Below are 14,765 nucleotides of genomic sequence, written 5' to 3' on the forward strand. Positions count from 1 at the left end.
ACTTCCTCAGGAGAAGCTAACCAAGTGACAAAAGATGACCAAGTCCGTATCCCCTTTCCAAGCCCTCATTCAAGAATACAGTACATCCCCTGACCAGCAGTTGGGTTTTCTGCAGTTCCAATAACCCACTCTCAGCCCCGACCGTGACCGGAAGTAAGAGCCCAACGCTGCGTCATAGCGTGGCGACGTTCGCCTCTCGTCATCTCCTCACGTAGGCATTTTCTATCTGCTATCATCATGAGGAGAGGGGTGAGTACAGTGCCCTAAGATATTTTGAGACAGCACATTCACATAACTTTTATTACAGTATATTGTTATATTCTTTTAAAATTACTTTTAATCTCTTATTGCGCCTAATTTATAAATTAAGCTTCATCATAGGTCTGTATGTTTAGCATAGCATAGTCATGCTATATCTAGGGTTCGATAGTTCCGTGGTTCAGGCATCCACTAGGGGTCTTGGAAGTTATACCCCTGCAGTCAGGAGGATGCCACTATATATAAGAAGGTCCTTAGTATTCCAGTGGATGCTATCATTGTTCAAGGTGTACATCTGTCACAAGGGGCAGGGATAATGGCCTCAATGCTCCTTCATAGTAAACATAACATAAATACCCTGAAAGGGTAGGAAGAATTTCCATGTCTTTGAGTTTTGAATATTCTCACCATTTATTGAGGATAGAGGATACCTTTCTAGTTGTGATTCTGCTCTTCAGTGATCTTGAGAAGATTCCTTCATCTTTGTTCAGCTCCCCTCTGTAAAGTGAAGGCATTTAACTGTATGCCCTCCCTCATTCCTTCCAGGGCTAACATTTGTGATATGATGATATATAAACAGCAGAGTTAAAAAAGAAAAAAAGCCAGAGAGTGAAGAATTTGTTATGTCGGGAGTGAGGTGAGGGGAGACAAAGAAACATGGTTCCTGCAGCTGAAGGTTGACCAATCACACACTTGCCTTAACCTGGTGTGACATTGCACCCTGCTGGCCATCTGTCCACGGTTCTTGTGGTGTGACTCCCTGCTCCCTGACGCCTGCCTCACTGCTCAGTGTTCACAATACCTTTAGCTCAAAGTCACCTTACTTAAGGTCAGGGACAGGAAGTGTGCTGGGGGGAAGAGGGATCATGTAGGAATTTCATATCCCCCAAGGTTCCTAATGCCCAGTGGAAGGGGCAACCGAGACTGGACGCACAAAGCACAAGGAACATCAGGAAGCCCCAAGCCCAGTGGCAGTGCTCTAGTAGGTACTGAATTTTTAGGTGAAATAGTTTATATTCAAACTGAGCCCTTTCCTGCATGGCAGCACTTCCCAGTTTTTGATCGTAACAAAAATGTAAATTATTTATTTATTTTTAAAAAGATTTTATTTATTTATTTGTCAGAGAGAGAGAGAGAGCACCAGCAGGGGGAGCGGCAGGCAGAGGGAGAACAGGCCTCCTACTGAGCAGGGAACCCCATGTGGGACTTGATCCCAGGACCCTGGGATCATATCCTGAGCTGAAGGCAATCACTTAACCGACTGAGCCACCCAGGCACCCCCAAAATGTAAATTTTTGTAGTTGAAGTGTGAAAGAGTGTAAAATTTTTTGTGATTGATTCTCTTGTCTCTTCCCTTAAATCTTTTTAACTTTATTCCAACCCTCAAGATAGGAAAATTTTTACCATATAAAACCAAAACTTGTACCTGTTGTTACTTTTCAACACTCTTAGCTGGCAAAATCAAAAGAATTTTATAGTGAACATAGAGACCCCTCCACAATTAACATTTTATTATACTTGTGAATTACAGAGCTATCTGTCCTTCCATCCATCAATCTTGGGATTTTTAAAAATGCATTTCAAAGTAAATTGCAGTCCTTAATAAACTGCCCCCTAAGTTTTTTGTCTTGCATATGATTTATTAGAGTTAAATATTAATTTATAGTTTCTTCTTTTGATATACAATTTATAGAAAATGAAATGCACAAATCTTCAGGGTATATCTGCCACTTTATTTTCACAAATGCATTCTCACTGTGTAACCCAAAACCCAGTTGAGATATAGAACATTACCATCACCACAGAAAGTTTTCTCATGCACCTTTCTAGGCAATCCCCATCCCTCAGAGGCAATAGCTATTGTTCTGATTTTTTCCACCATAGGTTAGATTAACCTGTTCTACAACTTTATATAAATGGTATCATTGCCATATGTACTCTCTTGTGTAGGATTTCTTCACTCAGCATAGTGTTTTTGAGATTTATCCATCATAATTTTGTTCTTTTTATTGCTAAATAATATTCCTTTATATGGATGTACCACAGTTTATTTATCCTGTCAGGGATAGCTGGGTTCTTTCCAGTTTTTGGTTATTATGGATAAAGCTATTATGAATACTCCTTTGTATTTGCTGTTGCACTATATCATGACTTGACCTTGGGGTAGAATTTGTTAGTTCCACGAGTGCAAGAAACAGCATATAATGGAAAGCATGAGCAACAGAGAATTAAATCTTAATTCTTTCTGCTTAGTGTTCTTACAGAAAAAGCAGTTCATCATTTAGAAGATGCTTAAGACCTAACTGAAAGGGAGTTCAGCAATAAGGATATTTATTACTTATTTCCTGCATAAGACTTCTGGAGGCAGGGCAATTCCAGGCTGGTTCAGTAGCTCCAAATATCATTGAAGAACCCAGGAGCTCACCTCATACCCATTAGATTGGCCATTATCAAGGGAACAAACAAAAACCAAACAAAACAAAGAAAATAACAAGTGTTGGTGAGGATGTGGAAAAATTGGAACAATTGTGCACTCTTGATGGGAATGTGAAATGGTACAGTTTAGTGGAAAACAGTGTGTTGCTTTTTTTGTTTAATTTATTTGAGAGAGAGAATGAGAGATAGAGAGCACGAGAGGGAAGGGGGTCAGAGGGAGAAGCAGACTCCCTGCTGAGCAGGGAGCCCGATGTGGGACTCGATCCCGGGACTCCAGGATCATGACCTGAGCCGAAGGCAGTTGCTTAACCAACTGAGCCACCCAGGCACCCAACAGTGTGGTGCTTCTTTAAGCAATTAAAAATAGAAAAGAAAATTAAAAATAGAATTACCATATGATCCAGTAATTCCACTTCTAGGTATATATCCAAAGGAATTGAGAGCAGGGTCTTGAAGATTTGTATATGAAGATTTGAAATTTGTATATCCATGTTATAGCAGCATTATTCATAATAGCCAAATGATGGAAGCAACCCAGCGTCCACTGATGGATACACAGCATGTGGTATATACATACAATGGCATAGTATTCAAACTTAAAAAGGAAGGAAATTCTGACACATGCTACAACATGGATAAACCTTACATTAAGTGAAACACGCCAGTCATAAAAAGACAAATACTATGTGATTCCACTTATATGAAGTACCTAGAGTAGTCACGTTCATAGAAAATAGAGTGGATAGAGTGCTAGTTGCCTGGGGGTGGCGGGGGAGGGGAGGAATGTTTCAGAGTTTCAGTTTTGCAAGATGAAAAAGTTCTGGAGACGTTGCACAACAATGTGATTGTACTTAAACACTACAAAACTGTACTCTTAAAAATGGTCGAAGTGGTAAATTTCCATGTTATATGGATTTGACCAAAATTAATTAAAATAAAAAAAACAACCGAGTAGCCTTTGATCCTTCTTTGTCATCTTGTACATATTTGTAATGTTTTCTCTCATGGTTGCAAGCAAGATGGTAGGTGCCACTGTTAGACATCACAGCAGAAGGAGTATGTCCAGAGAATAGGAAAGGTCTTCCTGTTGTTTTTTAGGGAGAAACCTTTCTCAGGAGGCCCCAGCAGACTTTCCCTCTCAGCTCCCATTGGCCAGATTGTGTCTCATGCTACAAGGGAGCTTGGAAAGCAAGTATGTACCATATTTCAGCCTCTGTAGAGAGCAGCAGACTCTTCTGGAGAGAACAAGGGGTTGGGGAATGGCTTTTGGGTAGGCAATTAACAATGTTATCTTCTGAATGAAATACTGTTAGGGAAGATGGGTCCTTCTTTGTGAGCTCAGCATTGGTGGCCACTGGGAGTGGTGACCAGAGCAAATCTTGGTTGATACAAGGATGATGCTCTTGGCTTGCCTTTAACATATGCAGGGCCAGGGCAAGATGACAAATGAAGACCACCAGCTTGCCCTTGTATTTTTCCCACTCCTGCCTTTTCCCATAGTATGAAGGACTTTTTTTGTTTTTGTTTTTCCAGGAATTTTGTGAGCCAGTTGACTTAATATTGGTATCTTGAAATTGGCCACAGTGGGAATATTGATACTATGGAGATCAGTAAATGCTACAGATTAGGATTCTTTGCATCCCAAGTACCAGTGCCCTGCTGAGCCTTTCACATATGCTCATGGACACTCCAGCTTCTAGGTCCAAGCTCTATTCATCCCCTCTCTTTTACCATCCTTTGGGCTGAGTGCTGTGCATACTGGCAATGTGGTCTGGCTGTGGGAGGACCAAGGAAAGAACCTTCTGCAGGCCCTGGAAGCAGGCACTGGAAGCAAGCCCAGGGTCATTTGGGTAGGGAGTTCAGGTACTGGAGCATGATCTGGAATGGGATATGGATTCTGGGCATACTTGGCCTGAGGACAGTGGAATAGCTTTAGACTTGGAACTTCTAGAGTGTGACTCCCGGGCAGGGGGCCAGTAGCCTGGGTGGTAGGGTGGGCAAGAGAGTGAAATACTTTTGTCCACTCTCTCCCATCTTCTGCCTTTGACTGGATGGAAGGGTACCCTTCTATCCCTCATATACCTGCCTAACTTCTCAATGAAGTTAACTTATCAGAACCCATTCACGGGCTATGTTTTAGTAGTGGACAGGGTTATTGTGTCTTAAAGTTTAGGATCTCTGCAAGATGCAGCTTTTATGATTGCAGTATATGGGGCAAGCTCACCTGTGACTGTACCTGGGTGTGATGCTCAGGTTAGAATCATTTCCATTTTAGATTCAGGAAGGAGGGAGAAAGAGGCCTCCTGACTTGAGTCTGTTAGGATTTGATGTAATCTGTACCTCTTAAGAGGAGTAGTTCACAAGGGGTAGTGCTTAGACCAGCAGCATCAGCATCACTTGAGAACTTATTAGAAATGGAGATTCTGTGGTCCCTCCCCAGACCTCTTGGATCAGAAACTCTGGTAGTAGGTCCAACAGTGTCTTAATAAGTCCTCCAGGGGACTCTGATGCAGGTAAAAGATTGAGAACCACTACTCTAGAATATAACTTTAGTGTAATCATTTGCTAGGGCTGCTGTAACAAAGTGCCACAGACCAGGTGGCAAACAACAGAAATTTACTTCTTACAGTTCTGGAGGCTGGGAGTCTGAGATCGAAGTGTTGGCAGGGTTGTTTCCTTCTGAGGGTGATGAGAGAATGCTCTGTTCCAGGTTGTTTCCTTCTGAGGGCCATGGGAGAAGGTTCCTCTCTCCTTGGTTGTAGATGGCTGTGTTCTCCCTGTGTCTTCACATCATCTTCCCTTTGAGCATGTCTGTGTCCAAATTTCCTCTTCTTATAAGGACACCAGTCTGATTGGATTAGCGCTGACCCTAATGACCTTGCTTTAATTTAATGACCTCTTTAAAGACCCTATCTCCAAATATGGTTACATTCTGAGGTACTGTGTGTTAGGCCTAAACCATACAGATTCTTTGGAGGACACAATTCAGCCCATAACACTTGGGAAAACCGGTCATATAATTTATGTGCCTTTCACCCCAGTCCCCAATTATGAGCTTATTAGAGGTCAGAGACTGGGTCTTCCTTGTTTTTGTAGCTTTAGTGTCTTACAAGATGCCCAACAATCTTTCGGTAAATTTAAATCGACTGTGGATGGAAGAACTTCTTGATGTTTTATTGGGGTTGTAATCTTAAAACACTTTTTTGTATGTGTATGTGCAAAGCACACATCTCAAAGCTTATTATGGTCTCAGGCCGTTTTTTCAAGGAGGTCTGATGTAACATACTTACTGGCTGAGGTTTTACTACCTCATGTTGCTATAGATTTTTGAGTTGCTTAATCCTGCTTCTTCCTTTTGTGTGTTTACATAGTGGGAGCATACTTCTGGGGCCATAGAAGATGCTTGACTTCTAAACTCTCCCAGAAACTTGTTTGTTTGTTTTCTTCTTTTCTGCCTGAGAGCTTTTGAAAAGAAAAGAAAAAATTAGCCCTGCTTCAATCAAACATAGCAAAGGATTCTAGGTGTTTATATTTTGAAGAACTCAAAACCAGACTGTGATAAGCAGATAATTGTCATTGAGAGGTATCCCACTTTATTTGCTAGGGATTTTCTATTGTTGCTTTTCCATTTAGTAGACAGTAGAATTACAAGTTGCCATGGCAACGTATCCATTGCTGAAGTTGCCTGGGCCTTAAAGACACAGAAACCACATTTGGTTTTATTCCATAGAGCTGACATTGTTATACAACAGAGCACAGCACAGTGAATGCGGAATTAGAGCAGACATCCTGCCCCCACTTCTTTTCCCTTCCTCCCCTCTTGTGGTTTCTGTGTTTACCAGGCCCCTGAATAGCCCAGTGTTAGAAATTGTATAATTTGGTCTCTGGAGTTCTTTCAAGAAAACAACCACCTTGCTGTGTCCCATGCAGTTTTGTTACCTTTGTTAGTAACAAACTATGGGAGTTAAGGAGGTTTGGGGATGGTTGGCATATATGTAGTTAAATTCCCACTTCATACAAGGTTTGACAAATGATAGACTTCTGACATTTCTGCAACTGCACATCTTTCCTTCAGGTGGGATAGCAAAAGAACACTCCAAAGAAACTGAAGACTGGTTCTCCAGACATTTCCAACTAAAGGGAAGCCAGAAAAGCCTGGCAGACCCTGGGACCCATTCTTGGTTATGGCCAGAAGTAGAATTAACTGGCTAAGCTTGAGAAAACACTGGAACTTTGGCAACTGCTCTAAATGAATTTTCTCGTTCCTCTTGAGTTTTGCCTGTAGCCACTGTATGCATTATGTTACAAAGCTAATTATAAAAGATCTTGAGAGCCAAGGGAAGGCTGATTCATCTGATAAGCTAATTTGAGAGCATACCTTGAGCCTGGGTTGTAGTACTTCCAGTAGGCATGATTGAGAAGTTAAAGAATAAAATAAAACTTCCCCGTAGCTGCTGAAATTGCAATTGCCTGAAGTTTACTGGCTCTGAAAGTTTAGATTTTACTTGGGTGTATTTATTTCCAATCTTGCTTAATTTCTTTTCAGGCTGTAGGCCATCATTCAGTGCTGATTTTTATGGCTACCTTTTTTTTTATTTTTTAAAATTAAAATTTTTTTAGAGGGGGAAAGAGAGAGAGGAGAGGGGCAGAGCGAGAGGGAGAGGGAGAATCTTTTTTTCCCTTTTTATTGTTATGTTAATCACCATACATTACATCATTAATTTTTGATGTAGTGTTCCATGATTCATTGTTTGTGCATAACACCCAGTGTTCCACGCAGAATGTGCCCTCTTTAATACCCATCACCAGGCTAACCCATCCCCCTACCCTCCTCCCCTCTAGAACCCTCAGTTTGTTTTTCAGAATCCATCGTCTCTCATGGTTCGTCTCCCCCTCCGACTTACTCCCCTTCATTCTTCCCCTCCTGCTATCTTCTTCTTTTTCTTTTTTCTTAACATATGTTGTATTATTTGTTTCAGAAGTACAGATCTGTGATTCAACAGTCTTGCACAATTCACAGCACTCACCATAGCACATACCCTACCCAATGTCTATCACCCAGCCACCCCATCCCTCCCAACCCCCACCACTCCAGCAACACTCAGTTTGTTTCCTGAGATTAAGAATTCCTCATATCAGTGAGGTCATATGATACATGTCTTTCTCTGATTGACTTATTTCACTCAGCATAACACCCTCCAGTTCCATCCATGTCGTTGCAAATGGCAAGATCTCATTCCTTTTTATGGCTGCATAATATTCCATTGTGTATATATACCACATCTTCTTTATCCATTATCTGTCGATGGACATCTTGGCTCTTTCCACAGTTTGGCTATTGTGGACATTGCTGCTATAAACATTGGGGTGCACGTACCCCTTTAGGATCCCTACATTTGTATCTTTGGGGTAAATACCCAGTAGTACAATTGCTGGATCGTATGGTAGCTAAATTTTCAAATGTTTGAGGAACCTCCATACTGTTTTCCAGAGTGGTTGCACCAGCTTGCATTCCCCACCAAGAGTGTAGAAGGGTTCCCCTTGGAGAGAGAGAATCTTAAGTAGGCTCCATGCCCAGCATGGAGCCCAGTGTGGGGCTCGATCTCACAACCCTGAAATCCTGACCTGAGCCAAAATCAAGAGTCAGACATTTAACTGACTGAGCCACCCAGGTGCCCCTTTTATGGCTACTCTTCAGGGACCAAGAAGGGACCTCCTTTTTTGCTATAGGAAGTACTTTATTTCATGGGGAAAGTGGGATCCATTAATGAATCAGTTACCCACCCAGGCACGGGGGCAGTTTCAGCTTTTACTAGGACTTCTTTGAGCACTCAGGGCAATCCCAGACCTTCCCAGTTAACCATATTTTTGATATGAATGATAATAATAGCAGCAGGAATTTAAATTGGGAAGGCACCTGTTGTAATAGTTCCCAGACTTCTCTCATTTGGAAACACATAATGGGTGTTTTAGTTTGGGTCTCCAAAAGCAGACTGGAAGACAGGAAGTCAGGTGCTGGAATTGATGCCAGGAAGCAGAGATGAAGGAGGGAGTGCTGGAGAGAGAAGGGAAGAAAGCCAGTAGAGGGGGTATTAATGAACCAGCTGCCACTGAGGCCAAGTGTCTCTCTCTCATGTTGGGCACCATCTGACTTCACCTCAGAACTGTCCTGCCAAGGGATAAGGAAGTTGAGTATTTATCCACTGACTCTATTATTGATTGAGGTTTGCCCTTAAGGGCTTAGCTTTTTCCTACATAGAGAGAAAGCTCTTAGGCTGAGAAAGAAAGACCTGGGCCCCTGAAGTGGGTCACTGTCAGCGATCACAGGAACTGTCCTCTGCAGCTGTAGGTGAACTCAGACATGGGCCAGGGCAGCAATAGTGTCTGTTTTACTCTTTTTGAGTATCCATGATTATCATGGTGGTTTTAACATCTCATCTGCAAATTCTTGGCATACTTCCCATTCAGAGATGGGGATCTATGGCTTTTTATCCTCTTGAATCTAGAGAGGTTTGGGACTGCTTTGACCAATAGGATAAAAAGGTGATAAAAGTGATCTATGTGACTTCCAAGGTTAGGTCATAAAAAGCCATGCAAATTCTACCTTTGTTTCTGGGACACTTGCATTTGGAGCTTTGATCTGCTATGTAAGAAGTCCAGTTACTCTGAGGCTGCCATGGTGCAGAGGCCATGTGTAGTCAGCGGCTCCAGCTGAGCTCCCAAGCAATGGCTCCCAGTCAGCTGCCAGCCATGTGAGTGAACCATCTAGGATGTCTAGCCTAGTTGAACCTTCAGATATCTGTAGCCTTGGCCAATATCTGACTGTAACCCCCAGGGAGAACTGTCCAGTCAAGCACTGCCTGAATTCCTGACTCACAGAATCTATGAGAAAAATAAATAATTGTTTTACACTTTTACATTTGGAGTACTTTGTTATACAAGAATAGTAACTGGAACACTTATCCAGGAAACTTTTGGTATCGAGGAAATGTGCACATAACACCTTTTGGGGTAGGGTAACCTGCCATTTTTCAGAGAAGTCACTGGAAGCCCAAGGAGGTAAAAATATTCACCTGAGCTCACATTAGCATCTTTTCCCCCAGCTGTGCTATTAACAGTTCCCCAGCTGCTGTCTGGGGATGCTGCAATACTGGGAGATAATATTTTGAAAAGGGCTTTGTGAAGAGCCTGATAGCACCTTGCATTCATACTGTGCCTTTTCTTTACTTACTTTGGAATTCTCCAGTGTTACCCTGTTCTATTCAGTTGCAAGATTGTATGGACTGCTGCTTCATAGAGAAACCTTTTCATTTTCTTTATCCAAAGCAGTTAGAATCAAGGACAAAGGAAAGAAGGGGAACGACTTGTTTAATCTGGAAATCTTTCCACCTTGTGAATATTAAATTTGGACAAAAACTCTTAAGAACTTGATGTTCCAGGGGCACCTGGGTGGCTCAGTCAGTTAAGCGTCTGCCTTTGGCTCAGGTCATGATCCCAGGGTCCTGGGATCAGGCTCCGCATCAGGCATCAGACTCCCTGCTCAGCGGAGAACCTGCTTCTCCCTCTCCCTCTGCTTATGACTCCCCTTGCTTGTGTGTGCACTCTTTCTCAAATAAATAAATAAAATCTTAAAGAAAAAAAAGAACTTGAGGTTCCTGTCAAGAGGATGTTTTACAAATTCTGGGACTCTTTGAGGGGCTGGGAGAAGAAACTTCTCTGAAATTTTAGCCTCAGAATCATATGAACTTTGAAATAATTCTTACAAAAGAGAATACCAGTGTTGTATAGTGTAATGCACTGTAATGAATGGAGTGTAAATACATTCAACAGCACATGGATTCAATTTTCCTTGATAATACACTTGGATTTAGAAATGAAGGAGAAAAGCCTTAAGAAAATATGGTTTTGGTTTTTTAAATATGTAATATTAGTTAAAAAGAATTTCAAAACTCTAAACTGTTCTGACACCAGATGAACCCAAACTCCTGTCATATTTAGTTCATATTGCATTTCTAGTTCAAACACCTAGACTGATTTATTACCTGCAGTTGATAATAATCAACCTGAAGTTGAAAATAGTCCTTCTTTATGTTAAGGAGAATAAAAATTTTGAGATAAGAAATGGTTAGTCTGATGGTTTTCCCTGACTCTGTGTGAGTCATAAAGATTATGTGGCTGGGTTTCAGAGACTGACGGTTAAAATGGTCCTAAAAAATTTAACTGAGAAGTGATCAATTCAGAGATTGCATATAGATAAATCTTCGTCATAGGTTCTAAAGTGGCTGGACCTGCACATTCCTTAGGATCCCTGAGATGCAACCTTATGTCTTCTGTTTACAGAATGCTGTAAACCGTACTGGGACTGATTTAGGTTTTAGGCACAGTAAGGAGAACTGCTGAGGAAATGTGCACCCAAAGTTCTCAGGGCATTCTCTAACTTAAAAAAACTAAATAAGATTGTAAATTGATATGTGTGTAGAGTGTGTATATGTGTGTGCTTATTTATATATACCTGCCTCATTGCCAAATAGAAGTTAGCTTGTTCCTTTATCCCATGTATTTCCTGTAAACTGGAAATTACAACTAAAGACTTGATTAGATTCAAGTTAATTATTTATGGCTACAATGCACTATAGGTGATGTTGTAGTTTCATATAGCTTCATACCTATTTATTTAGCTCATGATTCTGAAGGTCATTCTTCAATTTGGGCTGGGCTCAGCTGGGAAGATCTAGTCTAGGCTGGGCTTGGTGGATCTTGGCTGGGTTTATTCATGTAGCTGGTCAGTTGGTAGTTTGACTGGTTTGATTGGCTTATACAGGCACACCTCATTTTATTGTACTTCGCAAATACTGCATTTTTTTACAAATTAAAGGTTTGTGTTAACCTGGGTCAAGCAAGTGCTATTGGTGCCATGTTCCTAACAGCATTTTCTCACTGTGTCTCTGTGTCACATTTTGGGAATTCTTGCAATATTTTAAACTTTTTCAGCATTATGTTTTGGTGATCTGTGATCAGTGATCTTTGATGTTACTATTGTAATTGTTTTGGGGTTCCATGAACTGCACCCATATAATAACGATGAGCCTAATAGATAAATATTATCTTTCTCCCTCTCCTCTGGCCTCCCTATTCCCTGAGACACAACAATGTTGAAATTAGGCCAATTAATAACCCTACAATGACGTCTAAGTGTTCAAGTGAAAGGAAGAGTCAGTCGATGTGGCAAACTTCATTTTTGTCTTATTTTAAGAAATTGCCACAGCCCCCAACCTTTGGCAGCCATCACCCTGATCAGTCAGCAGCCATCCACGTCGAGGCAAGACCTTCTGTCAGCAAAAAGATTACAACTTGCTGAGAGCTCAGATGATGGTTACCATTTTTTAGCAATAAAGTATTTTTAAATTAAGGTATGTATATTGTTTTTTATACATAGTGCTATTGTGGACTTAATAGAATACAGTGCAGTGTAAACATAACTTTTATATGCACTGGGACACAAAAAAATCAATTTGATTTGCTTTATTGCACTCTTCATTTTGTTGTGGTGGTCTGGAACCAAACCTGCAATATCTCTGAGTTATGCCTGTAATGGATTCAGCTTGGATGGCTCAGATGACTGTGACCTTTCTCCACTTATCTTTCAGCATGCTATTTTAGGCTTATTCATATGGCAATTCAGGGTTCCAAGAGTGAAGTCAGGAACACACAGAGCCTCTTGAGACATAGGTTCTGAACTTGTACAATATCATTTCTATCGGAGAAAATCTCAGGGCCAGCCCAAAAGTGGAGAAAGGCTCTACTTGATGGAAGGAACTACAATGTCATATTGCTAGCGCATAGGTACAAGGAGGAAAAGAATTTGTGGTCATTTTTTCAGCCTACCACACCGGGTTTGTATTTTTCGTGAATGGGCCAACTAGCAGGAAAATTTCCCAGGCTACTGTTGAAAATATAAGTTTCTGAGAAACCAGGTACTATGAATGTGTTGGAGTAACAGAGAAGCCCTGAAAATGAGAATTTTGAGTTCAGTTGAGATGGCAAGTCAGCAATTGGTGAAGAGCTTTTTACAAAAACAATTGTGGCAAAAACTTGCTGTGGCTTATATGTGTGGCATATATGTATATATGAATATGTTTGTATATGTGTGTGTGTGTGTGTGTGTGGTGTGTGTGTATACAAAAATTTGCTTCAGTGTCTCAGCTGTAGAATAGGCACATCCAGTCAGCTCACTTGAAAATATAACTACTTGAATATAAAACCTGTAGGGTATAGCATTTACTATGGACTATTGCAAGATATAACAGTGGTATGTAGAGTGGGATCACTTCATAACAAAATACCATAGACTGGGTTGCTTGAGCAACAGAAGTTTATTTCTCACAGTCTAGAGGCTAGTAAGTCTGAAGTTAGGGTGCAGCATGGTCGAGTTCTGGTGAAGTCTCTCTTCCTGGCTTGCAGACTTTGCCTTCTTGCTGGGGAGGGGGCAAGACTTAGAGAAAGGGAGGGGGGAGGGGAGAGAAAGCTCTCTTACTGCTTCTCATAAGGGCACTAATCCTATCATGAGGACCCCACCCATATGACCTCATCTAAACCTAATTACCTCCCAAAGGCCCCACCTCCAAATGTCACCTTGGGGGCCATGACTTCAACATATGAATTTTGAGGGACACAGGCATTTAGTCCATAACAAGTTGCACACAAAATCAGATTTTTCTGGGTTATATTTATTGGGGAGTGAGCGGTATTTTAAATGTTTAGGGGGATATGGTAGCATATTCCCAATATTTAAAGGACTCATATGTGGAAAAGTAATTAAATCTTGTGGTGTCTCAGAAGAAGAATTGGGAATTGCAGATAAAAGCTTTGAGGGTTATAGAAAGCTGACTTCAGTTTATTATAAGAAAGTCCTATGCAATAATTTGGGCTTTCTGTAATGGGCAGAATAGCCTGCCATATGAGGTCACAGGTTCTATATCATTAGCTGATTCAGAGAAAGGCCCTACCTCAGTGGCTGGCAGTTCTATTCCACACAGGGCATTTTGTTTAAGTATTTGGTAGATGGTAAAAAATAGGTTTATTATACCATGGTGAAGTTCTGTTAGGGGTGATGTCCAGTGACTTCTGCAGGATAGTGAGAGGAAGGATTCTTAAGAATATTACACTTGTTCCTGAAGAATCTGTACCTACGATGAGAAAATGGCCACTCCAATCCAATTATTTATCCTTTGCAAAACCAAAAGCCGTGTGACCTGCTAATCCTAATTTGCTCAGCAGGCGACGCTCTAGCACCAGGGATTGCATAAAAAGTATCAATTTAGCAAAAACAAGGACTTTTTTTGGTTAATGTTTGTTTTTCAGGCAAAAAAGGAAAGCTGTTAGGACAAATAAACAGTTTATCAGGCATTGCGACAAAGACACTTCAGGGGAACGACAAGCTGTCACTTCAAGGACAGGAAGAAAAATCTCTGTGTTTGTAGAAGCATCAGACACTGCATGAGTGCCTTGTAAGAAAAAAAAATTATGAAATGAGGAAGGAAAAAAACCCAGCGGAGATAATAGAGAAGATTAAGAAAATAGAAAACAATTGAAATCATCTGCAAGCAAGCATGGAAGAGTAGAGCCTTGGGAGAGGGATGTGGAGGAGTAATGTAGCAATTGGAAAAAATTAAAACTACTTTAAAATAATTGAGAGTCATTCTAACTATTCAGATGTACCATTTACTTTAGATGCCAAATTTCCTGCATAATTGGTTTCAGCTGCCCAGCCCACAGCCCACATCCTGTTCTTGTTCTGTAGCATTCAGTGTTTTGAGGTCTTCAAGCACATAAACTTTTGCACCTAATGACAAGTATGTGATTTCAGGATTGATATGGCTTTGCTGTTTTCCAGATTTTCAAGATGGGAAAACAGAATAGATGAGTTAGGAACCCAGTTTTAGTGAAAGGGATTGGGACAGGAACAGCTAAATTGAGAGGGAAAATAATTCACTGTGAAATTGGTTGGATTTCTGAAGTGTCATCTGTACTTCCCTCTTCCTGGGATTAGGAAAAATGTTCCCATTTAGTCT

This window comes from Eumetopias jubatus, unplaced genomic scaffold, assembly GCF_037043125.1.
Source record: "Eumetopias jubatus isolate StellerSeaLion01/CBP00866 unplaced genomic scaffold, mEumJub1_p1.0 scaffold_1, whole genome shotgun sequence".
NCBI lineage: Eukaryota > Metazoa > Chordata > Mammalia > Carnivora > Otariidae > Eumetopias > Eumetopias jubatus.